Source organism: Saccoglossus kowalevskii, chromosome 13, assembly GCF_978046115.1.
Source record: "Saccoglossus kowalevskii chromosome 13, keSacKowa6.1, whole genome shotgun sequence".
Taxonomy (NCBI): domain Eukaryota; kingdom Metazoa; phylum Hemichordata; class Enteropneusta; family Harrimaniidae; genus Saccoglossus; species Saccoglossus kowalevskii.
Window position 1 is genome coordinate 28005870 of NC_140653.1, and position 12531 is coordinate 28018400.

Genomic DNA, 12531 nt, shown 5'->3' on the forward strand with positions numbered 1-12531 from the left:
ACTCGATCATACTCAATGCATGAACGTCTATGGGACCGAGCGACTATGTCCCGGTACAGGACCTTGTCCTTGCTCAAAATAATAGAAATTATGGAATTGAAACAGTTTAGTAATGTAAAGCAAGCATATGTTATTAAATTTAATCATCACGCTCCGAAACCACGAAAATCACTATTACTTGTTTCCGGCTGATCAGCTTGCACTATATATAAGACTTATATATACTATAATTGATGGTTCAAAACTAGACGATGCAGGTGATAGTTGTAACGCATTGTTTCACAACGAAACATGCGAGTTTTTGGCACCGTTTGTAAAGTCGGAAAGTCAGAATAAATTGAAAAGAGATATCACCAAAGAGGAGTCGGCTATAAGCCACGCCATTGTTGACTTATCTGTGGCTCGAGCGAAGCAGCAGTTCGCTAAAGAACACATCGACAGAAATGATGTAACAAGTTTAAGTGTTGACCTGTTCGTTAAAGATTATGTGCAAGAAGTGATCGCTGGGGGCGCATTAATATATTGTGGTCAGCATGTTGGACAAGACCGATCTAAAACTGGCATCAGTGACATCCAATCACTTTCCACGGAGAAATCAAAGCGCAGTATTTTGCAGACTGGTCCATGCGATATATTAATATGTCCAGGAGAAGTTAAAAGTAAAAGTCAGTCACAAACACCGGACACATGTACAGTCGGAAAACATCCGAGACATGCGGATCTTTGCGAGTCTTAAGAACTGCTGTCGGAAAGGGCGCACGATCACTGGGACATCACAGAAGAAACTACATCGGATGTCGATGATGTTGTTGAACGTTCTTACTGTTCGAGAAAAGACGAGTGTCTGCTTTCGTCTAAACCAGCATGTGGCGCGAACGGCGCCACCACGCGAAACATCGACGAGACCTCTAATCGTAGGGAAAAGAAAAAGTAATCCAGGACCAGATCATTCTTGAAATTATTTAAATGGAAGTCTAAGAAGCAAACTGTGGACGGGAAACACGTTGATTCGTTGGAAAAAGACGTCACTGTGCAAGTTTCTGATCGACTCGCCGATAATGACGCACAATTAAAAGAAGGAAACAAACCTGGCAGCCAAGAACAGAGTAACAGAACGACAACTAAAAAAGATAATTGGTTCAGAAGAATAAAAAGGAGGATGACGAAAACAAAATTGACGGTGCATAAATAGAGGAAATCTCTAATGCTGAATCATTTCTGCCAAATTCGTGGTGGACAATGGCAATCTGTAACAGATACATTATAATTAAAAGAAAATCGTACAAATGTGACATTTGAATATATACTACAATAAAATATTTGAGTTTTTAACTTACTGTCATTATTTCGAATATGAGATATGAGTACTAGTACGTTCATGCTTTAAAGGACGGTAGTCGTCGCGCCACGCATGCGCGAGATATATGGGTCTCATATAAACAAAGATGGCGACTTGACTGTTCAACGAGTACAAAATGAGACAGAAAATCATTTAAAAATTGTTGTGTATTGATTCACATACATGCAAGTCATTAATATTTAAAGTTTTTACGGAGAAAGAAGGATGTTTTTTCAAGAAAGTTGCCATTTTGGAACATTTTCTATAGGAATCCATGAAAACACATTAATCCATGGAAAACTCGTACTAAGATTCAAAATTCTCCAATTTTTCGTGACAGCCATATGTAGCCCTCATAACATGACATACACTTTTTTTAGGATAGGTCATAGGATATGATGGACCTATAAAAGTTAAACACACATTCTTTTTTTCAATTTTCGAGGTCGTTTTTATGGAACATTTAGTTCGGTGACCTTTTTAATACCCCCTTGCTGGATTTCTGAGAATGATTTTTAAACGTTTTTATATGGCAACATTATAAGATTAAGCCATATAGTAAAAGCCAAGAAAAACCAGCAATAATTTTAATGGTAACCATGGTAATTCTCTTGTGTGATCTTATACTTCACTACATTGAACTGTAGCAGCACCCCCTTTGATTTATATTTTCATGAACACACTGTAACACAAAAACAAAGACATTTTCTTAGGAAAGGTTTATTCCAACAATTAAACATGGCAACACATTTATTAAGGGACTTACCCTTTGATTTCGGGAGTGGGTGGGTGTGTGGTTTTGTTGGCAATTTTTATCACAATATGTGAAATTATTTTTTTTTCATTAAAATTTAGTTTGAAAAACTAATTATTCTCAAATCACCCAACCCATCCCCAAAAATTGGTGCACCTCTAAAAGCTCATAGCTTTACTTGTGTCTACTTTTGTGCCATCTTTTCTGGAGAGATTTGAGACTTTTCAACACTTTTTTTTTCAAATCACGAACAAAAGTGATGAAAAGTCAAAAATTTTGCAAGAAAAGCAGCCATAATAATGAAATGGGTGCAAGTAATGCTATGAACCAACACCTACCCTGAATTTTATTTGACTCTGCACATTATCTCTGTATGTAATAATTGTCTAGTCATAACAATAAAATAGCAGCAGACTTCATCACAAAAAGTCTCTCTCAAAGAAATGCACATCATTATGCATTCAGTGTCAATATTACATGTAAACTTTACCACATAGTAACACATTAAGATCAGATATATACAAATTACCATCATAATTCCAATTACCCCCCCCCCCCGGCCCAATGCGTTTTTGGTATATTGTTCACTACACTGGTTTGGTATAGGGGTAGCAACAACTACCATATCTTCATATAAGGATTTTTCTTTCCAATTTCTGTTTTGATGCCAAAATCACACAATGGTCACAACATACGCAATATATTGTTGGTTTAGGAAATTCCTGACATCGAAAACAATATAATTCATCTGTTCATAAAATGCAAAATGGAAGTGTTCGAAAATGTTACAAATTTCTTATTTGGAAAATATGCGTCAAGCTTACATTACGTGTGAACACACAAAAGCGATTTAGTGCGTGACAGAAATAGAATCCAGTCGCTTGATTTTTTTGGATGAATGGTTACAACAATATGGTGAATGGATATCGCAATATTGGGAATGGATATCACAATATGGTGAAAGGATATCGGAATATGGTGAATGGATATCACGTTATGGTGAATAGATATAACAATATGGTGAATGGATATAACAATATAGGGAATGGATATCGCAATATTGGGAATATATATCACAATATTGTGAAAGGATATCGGAATATGGTGAATGGATATCACGTTATGGTGAATGGATATAACAATATGGTGAATGGATATAAAATATGGTGAATGGATATCGCAATATTGTGAATGGGTAACACAATATGGTGAATGGGTATCACAATTTGGTGAATGGGTATCACAATTTGGTGAATGGGTATCACAATTTGGTGAATGGACATCGTAACATGTCAATGATCATCACAATAATACAAACTGCCGCTTAAGACAGTTATGGCTTTTAATAAACTCACACAGAGCATTTAATTGAAGTGAGCCCTCAAGCAGTTCATACCTCAGGGGGAGTAATTGAAAGAAGCTCATTGTTTAATAAACTATTTGGCCACTGATTCTTAGCTGCATATCATAGCATTTACCAAGGAGACTTCTCTGCGTTTATATTTACTTAGGAGGCTCAATAGATAATAGATGTGTTGATGCGATTGATGGATTAAGCAGTGTATATATGTCTAAAGGTGGTGTGGGTCACGACGTCACTTCCGGTTTACTTCCTACTTTGCGTGTATAATGGCGGCCTCGAGCAGAGTGTTGTCACGAGAGCATTAAGTCCGTTTATGTGGTGCTACTGTTAAGGTAAACTTTTTCATTATCTTTTTTCGTGTAATTTCTGGAAGAATATATAGCTAGCTTTCGCATACCGATGTAAAACTAGTTTAATACTTTCATAACTGTGTTTTTTTGTCGATGGCATTTTCAAAATGTAAATAGTAATTTCACGTGAATGGCAGTATTTACCAAATCACTACCGTTCGTTCAATAGCCGTTTACGAAAAAATAACCGCTTTTCATGTTATTTTTTGACATTTCTGCTGTCTTTAGTATACTTGCTGTCCAAAAAATGCGAAGGCCCCCCAAGGCGCCCCTTTTTAATTTGGAGTTTAAGCTCATTCTTTGAGGCCTATCTTTGGAGGACATTACAACTTTGACCTGCACGCAAAATAAGAGATAGCTCCGACAAATTAATTATAAATGTTCATTTTTTTATAGAATCATGTCGAGACCGCGTGAGTTTAACACGCCGACGCCTAGGCAGGTGAAAAGAAGTAAGGTGTCTGTACACCTATCTTGTAAAAAGTGACAACTTGTTGAAAACAGTCTGGTTTTTTGGATATTATATATATATATAGCGGTACTACATGTGGATCTCTCTCATATTTGTTCATTTCGTGATATCTTTGATTCTCTAATGTTGATGAATATTTTTGTCATTTCTGGTAAAAAGTTGTATTTTCCATTTCTTGTTGAAAACCGCAAGTGTGATTGCTTTGATACTATGCATATTGGTACATCAGAGTGATATCTTCAATTATCTAATTTTGATGAATTGTTGTTGAAAACAGCAATTCTGATTGATATCTTTAATTGAAATGTGCATTGCTAACAGTGTAGCTATGTCAGTCGAGAGGCTGCTTGTTGTATTTGTGAAACATTTCTACCTGCGGCCCTGGAAAATTGGGGCATATTCATGTAAACATGTAGTTGTATTTTTTTGTAAAGTCTATTTATGTATACAGGAGACATAAAACATAGTATCATTTCATTGAAAAAATTTGCACAAGTGATATTTTAATTAAATATTCATTAATCCTTTCACCACCACTCAAACAATAATCAGCAAGTTGGGTACACTTCCAGGAATATTATGAAGTGTTCAAGGTGCAACTTGCCCCTGACTCTTTAAGTTTCATTTTGTGGGTGCAACTGAACTGCACAACCAGAAAATTTGATGTACAGTACAATTGGCAACCTGTTGTATTCATCACAAATCAGGCGAAGTATGGGGAAATTGTTTCATTTTGGCAACACATGAAACTTAAAACCAGGCTTTTGAATAGGACACCACTGGTTCTGTGATTAGTGCATTAACAAAATAAAATTCATAATCTAGGACTATGTTTTTTTATGAAAAGTCAACAAATATCAAGACAAACTATGTTAGCAAAATTTGTTTAATAAAAAATATAAACGCAAATTATTGCAAAAAGATTTATTTATACAATATATATAGGACAGATATGTAAGACTTTTCCCAAAGTACCTCTGCCTCCTACTGACTGCCGGTTCGTGTTATACTTATTTTGGCATAAAAACCAATAATTAGCCAGGTAGTTCAAAACTTTATATTATCTACAACATCAGTTATAATTATTAGCTTTTAAAAGAGGGTGTACATATGTTGTCAATTCTCGGTCAAAATCAAAGTCTACAGACTTGAGCATCAAACAAGTTGTTCGGATCTGGTCTTAACCATACTGGTATTGTGTCGCCAGTATCAATTTTCCTATAACCCAGGAATACTCTGAAACCATGACTTTAAATAACAGTGCATGTATTGTTGGGTCCTGGTTATCATCTGATAATGTCAAATAAGAAAAGTCGCTAAATAGAGACTCTTGAGTGATTGTAATCTGAAGATACATTGCTAAGAAAACAACTCCAGGTCAGAAACTTCACCTGTGAAGTCCCACTTTCAAAAAAGTACATATTCTAAAAAAAATCTTTATTGTCAATAAAAACCAGACAGTGTTCAAAGCAGGTTATCTTCATGTCATTTGACAATAACAATCTGTGATCTGACGTTTGTATCACCCGGTCTTCACGGTTTGGATAATTATCGTTATCTGTTGTAAATTTTTTTTTGTTAGGTTCAATTTGATGATTTTGCAACATGAGATTGTCCATGTAATACTCTCATCGACTTCCAGAACTGTTACGGCAAATTCTATGAATTCCTATAATAAAAAAAAATCACTGTTAATTTATTCAAAGATGGGGTGTTAATTGTTGGGTTGGGAGGGCATCCATTTTCAAGGTCAATCTACAGAATTGCCCTAGCATATCTGGGAGGGATAATTTCCTTTGTTTTTGATGCTAGATGTACATTTTATAAAAATTTAATGAAGTAGGTCAACACCCCTTAATTGTGTCTAATACCCGATAGTAAATCCTGTTTTACTGTCAAGGTCTGAATGATTCACACAATGCAAATTACTGACCAAGATGTGTATTTACAATTCCTTACCTTGTTGTACATAGCAGATGGTGTATAAGCATTTATTGTTGTCCCACGCAACGTAATATTACCGTAATTGGTATAGTACAGGTGTGATGGTTCAAATACCAAAATGGCAACAGTAACATAAAGACTTCCCTGGCGGCGATGATAACATACGAACACGGAGCCAACAGGTGAGGTTTCAACTGGTACTGGTATTATTATACTCTGCAAACATCAAGTACAATAACTCGGTAAAACTCCAAACCTCCAATAACTAGATACTTAAACTCCAACACAATTCAACGAGATCTCCGATCTAATCTCAGTGCTGAACAACTCCCCTATATATACCCACACTGTCTATAAATAGACCATTACATCAGCATACATAATGAGCCTGGAACATACTACAAATTTCTAGAATGTTCCATTACCTCCTATTGCCTTCTACAGTGTCCTATTACCTATTCAATCAACATCTAAAAATTCCACCCAGACACAGTACGGTTCTAGAACATTCTCAGTCACACAGAAGTGGTAAACAAGTCGTATGCGACAATTGTCAATAAAGTTCTTGTTGATAGGTTGCCCAGAGTCAGATTAAATGCTGCATTTTGAGGTAACACTATGTATTGAGTTAAGAAATCAATATACTGGTAAATTATTTTGCACTTTAACAACTATGAAGAACACAGTGCTATCGATAATTGACAACATTTTGGATTGTGGATTGTGCCCAGAGTTCGAGTACGGATCAACGTAAAGCGACTGTACTGTCTAGAGGACACACCTTGAAGTATGCACATACCGTAATAAACTTATAATACATCATCCAGAGTCTGTGATGCTCAGAATCAAATAAATTGGCAATATTTATTGTTTTCAGGTTACAACTTTTATTTTTATATATTTAAACATGGTAGGCTATATAGTTTACCTGTGCAACACTGAAAAATTGCAGCTAAACAGTTACTTATGGTGATACAATGACAGATTTATAATAATAGAATCTAAGCGTATTGTTCTTTATGTCATTATTAAACTGAAAGGATACTCTCCAGCGTAGTGCATGTCATGGTGAGAGGAATCATTATCATATGGATTTAAGATATTCCTGGTCTTCATATCAAACACTAGATGATATTTTAATGTGTTCACAGTTTTCCTAAAATCAGCTATGTAAGTGTCGGGATAGCCACATGTCAATTCAGATAGAACCCTATCCTTGGAATAGCCTAGAAAATAAATAGAAGATGTTAAATTAAAACATAACAGTTAATTTGCAACTGTTTAGTTCAAAACTGGAACAATTTCATAAACTGATACAACTATGATCATACAGCTTTCAGTTATAGCTTGTCACAACACATGCATCTGCCTTATAAACTCTGTAGTTGGACTATGCCAAAATGCATTCTATTTCACTAGGTATAAAAATTAATTCAATACATTACCCAGCTCAACCTAAAACATTTAGTTTTTTACATTTTGCCCTATAAATGTCCTCATCTTTAATTCTAATTCAATCGCTCGTTTTATGCTAGTCCCAGTAATTGATGGTTGACAATATACAGACATTTACAAACTTCGTAAATTGAAGGATTGAAACATTTCTGTAAATTTTCAGATGCCACTAAACGAGCTGTTTAAAACTATAGAGGGAGTCTACAAAGTACCTTAATTGGAAAGAACACATAGAACAAATTTGTGAAACTATATCACCTAAAATTGGTATTTTGTATAAAATTCATCATTTTGTTCCACGATCTATTCTTATCCTGCTTTACAACTCTCATTTTACAACATATTACTTACTGTATTGAAATATGGGGTAACACATACAAAACCTTTTTCGACAAAATTCTACTACTCCAGATAACGTTTTAAGATTTTCGTGCCCCCACTGCCCTCCTGTTGAATAAACTAAATATTTTAGATATCTACCGGTATAAAATCAGTAAGTTTTACACCTGTCTGTTTTTTATCTTAATAAGAATTTGTTTGCCCATAATGTTGACCACTACTTGAAACTTTTTTCACTATGCAACTTGTCAAGCTACTAGTTCCAATTATTATATTCCAAGAATGAATCTTACTACTAATCAACACAGTATCACCTATATAGCAGCAAACAACTGGAACTCACTTCCTGATTCTATAAAAATTATCAAAAGCAGATACATATTTGAAAATACGTTAAAACTGTATCTCATGAATGTGTCATGTCATTTTTAAAAGTCAGTATACAAGTATTTTTCATTTATCTTTAATTAAGTTAAATGTGCTATGAATTAATTATGGGGCCACAGACTAGACTAGTTTGTATGAACTATATCTGTGGTCCTCACTAGAATTACTATTATTATTATTGTGTATATTATTTATTGTATATTTTCTGGTGAAATAAAAAACAACAATCATGCATAGTATTACCTATCTGTTGGTATGTCAATCACTATCTCTGTGGCACAACCACAACATCCTTTATGTGTAGAATAACGTATGTATCTAGTGAAAGTGTTTTTTCTTGCAGTCCAACTGGCCTAGCAGCGCCAAGTAATTCACCAAATAGATTTTTAATTCCCATAACTGATCTGAAAACAATATATTTGATATCATGTTCAAAGCAGACTGTTACCGATATCCAGCCACATCAACCTTCTGAATCAGTGAGCAAATGTAAATGATGATCGGTGGCGTTGGTAAAAACAACGATACGATACTACATATAAATACAAACGTCACTAAATATGGAAAAACGAAAACTTACCATTAACAAAACGGGAGGATGCAGTCATAATTGGACGAAAACTGAGAAGAACGCACCTGAACAAGCAAAGCGAAGTCAACGAAGCGATGTGTACACAATAGCTGCCGCGAGTGAAATGAACCGATCACGCTTTTTGTTCCCATGATGCTTTGCGACGTGACTCACACCACCTTATATGTCTAATAATATAACGAAGTATCTGTAGTATTAGTGTTACACTAATAAACGGCCGTTGCCAAACATTTCTGGTCTGCCTAGAATTAATAGGTTTAAGAGACAATTGCCGATTATTATTTGTTGTTAAACACGTCATTGAAGATGGGCCAATAAACCTCAAGCATATTAACAATTGAAAATGTGATCAATAGTTTCACTAGATGTGTTGCAGAATGAACAGGTTGGGTTTTCTACCTTCGCATTTTGTCAAGTACTTTAAATTGAAATGCTGCAGATTTCGTATCAATTACTATCGTGAATGGTAAAACGTAACATTTAGACAGATCATAAAGTAAGTAAGTAAAAGCAAGTTCTCTTTTTATAAAAATCATACTAAAAGATTTATTTGATGGTACAGTATGTGATATGTCGCGGGGGGGGGGGATCCAGGGTACCAACAGAGCATGATTCATGCCGTTTAAGTGATACATCTAGTGTCCTGATAACTTTTATTGATCAGATCAGATAATCTTAGCTTTTGAATGTTCGGTAAATAATTTTCAATTTATGCTACTTTTTTGAATACCGCGAAGGAAAGCTCATTTATTTTCTTTTTAATATATGTTAATGCGATTCGATATTTGATTATTGTAATCGAAACTTGGTATATCTGTCCAAACATTCAGAGCCTTATAGTAAAATTCTGGTAGGTTTATTTGCAGGTCATTTATCACAAGCACGTGTGGATTTAAGGGGAGGCGCGCCGGCATTATAATTTAACAGATTTAATAAATGAAAGAAATAATCCCTGCTATTCAGAAACATCGACTAGTCATATGTAAATGATGTATCGGTTATTACCTCACTACACCCCCTATTTGAATACCGTGAATATTACAGTTGAAATAAGCAATACACATAGCGTAGGGGGACGAACTAACGAGAAGAGTGTGTAACTAACATTTGTACACACATGCACAAGCAAGCCAAGTAATTCCCGTGTAAGAAAAATATGGTTTTTGCTTCCTAGTCGTCCTACGTCATTGGAACCCGTGTCTATGCCATCTAGTTCTGCGAAGACGAAAATATTTTCAAAATAAATAGAAATGATATTCCTCTTTGCTTTTAAATGTGGTGACAGAGAATTAGAACACGAAAACATTTGATAACAACAAAATGTTTAATCAACAACTTACCTATGTACACTATCATCCCCGTGAGTCGCTGTTTAACTGAAACACGTACTGCGCCCAATTTCCTTGACTGTGCATTTTTTTTTAGAGCGTAGATCGTGGCCATTTACCGTCCATACAAAATCTACGTCATTTATGATACACAGAATAGTTGGAGATCAATAGTTTGATGCCGGTTGGCGAAATCATTGGTTTCATGAACAAAACGGTAATCTGTACCTAGTGGATCAAGAACACAAATATATATTTACATCACAATGTATGTTGACAGTGATGACCTTAACGCGCGAACACATAACCATGAAACTATTATAATCATTTCCCTAGTAAGTCCTAGGCATTTGACTATGATCGGATGATTCCGAGTCTCCAATTCCTTCAGGCTGCGGTTCAAAATATAAGTTACCTTATTTTCAAATTTATTTTTAAACATTACCCCGAATTAAAAAAAAATAATATTAAAGTTGGCAATAGTTTTTTTGCGTGGCCAGGAATTAATCAGTTGAACGGTGTTTATTGAGTTAAACTCAAACACACATTCCATTGTGTAAGAGCCGGTGTGACAACGGCGTTTAGGATCTGGTCCACCCCTTTTAGGACGGTGTCAACAACGCCGGCGCCACAACTGTGTATTCTGTTCACACACACATTTTATTTCGTCTAGTGAGAACACCACTCAAATCTTAGTCACCACGGGGGGCAGTAAAGCTGCACGGTTTTTTGCAATCTTTGTATTAGTGTATTTGTTTTCAAGATTATCTGCACTCAAGTCGGTATTCTTGAACAACATTGAAGGTAAATGTCGTTGTGAACGGCCTGTGTCCTGCATATGAGTTCTGAATATGTCTGAATACCCATTATCTAAAGCGAGCATGTGTATACATCGTTTAGTTTAGAACATGTGTTCTTAAATATTACCTGTCTAACGTAATGTAATATATATAATTAATGTATTGGACAATTGTAAAAGCTATAGTCTTTCATTACCAAATTATATTATTGAGTGACTGCGTATCCAAAAATAAAAGTGCTCGATTTTGTACTCTTCATTTACACACACATTTACTTAATCGAAAGATAGAGAATTATTGATATGAAATTGGTTAAAATGTTATTATCGCGACACTTTATTTTAAAGCTACATTTTATAACAAGGCAGTTTGGGTTTTACTGTAACGGACGCATTGCGACATTCTCGTATATCAGTTATAATGATACACTATGAAAAGTACCTCTAACAAGTTTCTTTTTTACCTTGTCCGTATCATCCTTGATTAATTTCAATGTATAATATTGAATATTACATTAACCAGTTTGTGTTCTCGACCAAGTTTGATCATGGTTCGACTCCTGTGTATATTTTTTAGATATTGGTTAAATTTCACTTAAAATTGTCTTCTTCTAGTGATTACATTACTGACGAACTGATAAAAAATTGTGGTGAGCCCATGGTAGATATTTTGCTGCTCCTATGCAACGAGATATTAAAGAAAGAAGAATGGCCAACACAATGGACCGAGCTAATTTTAATCCCCATCCCGAAAAATTCAACAAGCAAGAAATGTGCTGACAACCGCACCATCAGCCTCACAAGTCACGCTAGCAAGGTTCTTCTCATAGTAATTCAAAACAGAATTACACCTAGAATTGAAGTTCTCAGTGCATCAGAATGTGATACCCAAGCTGGCTTTAGGAAAGGCAGAAGCACGGTCGAGCAAATAACAAATCTAAGAATACTGTGTGAAAAACATAGCAACCACTAATCTTATCTATTCCATAACTTCATCGACTTCAAAAAAGCTTTAGACCGAGTATGACAACTGTATACGCATGCAAAGACTGCAGTATTGATTGGCAACACGTATAGTGAATGGTTTCAAACCAACGTCGGCGCTCGACAGGGCTGCATTCTTTCACCCTCATTTTTTAATCTTTTTTTGGAAAGAATTATGTTGGATGCACTTGAAGGGTTCCACGGAGGTGCAAAAATTGGAGGATTGGTTATCAACAACTTGTGCTTTGCAGATGATATCGACCTAATAACAGATAATGCCAAAGATCTTGAAGACCTAACAGAAAGGTTAGACAAGACGTCAAGAAGTTACGGTATGGAAATCAGTGCTGAAAAGAGTAAAACAATGGTCACAATGGTTACAAATGATAAGAATACCCAAACAATATCAGCAAAGGTAAATGGTG

The 12531-nt window shown here is 35.2% G+C and overlaps 1 pseudogene; it reads right to left on the reverse strand.

Annotated features, from left to right (window-relative positions):
- Window positions 1-5350: 5350 nt before the first annotated feature.
- Window positions 5351-8800, reverse strand: LOC146735208 (uncharacterized; annotated as a pseudogene).
- Window positions 8801-12531: the final 3731 nt, after the last annotated feature.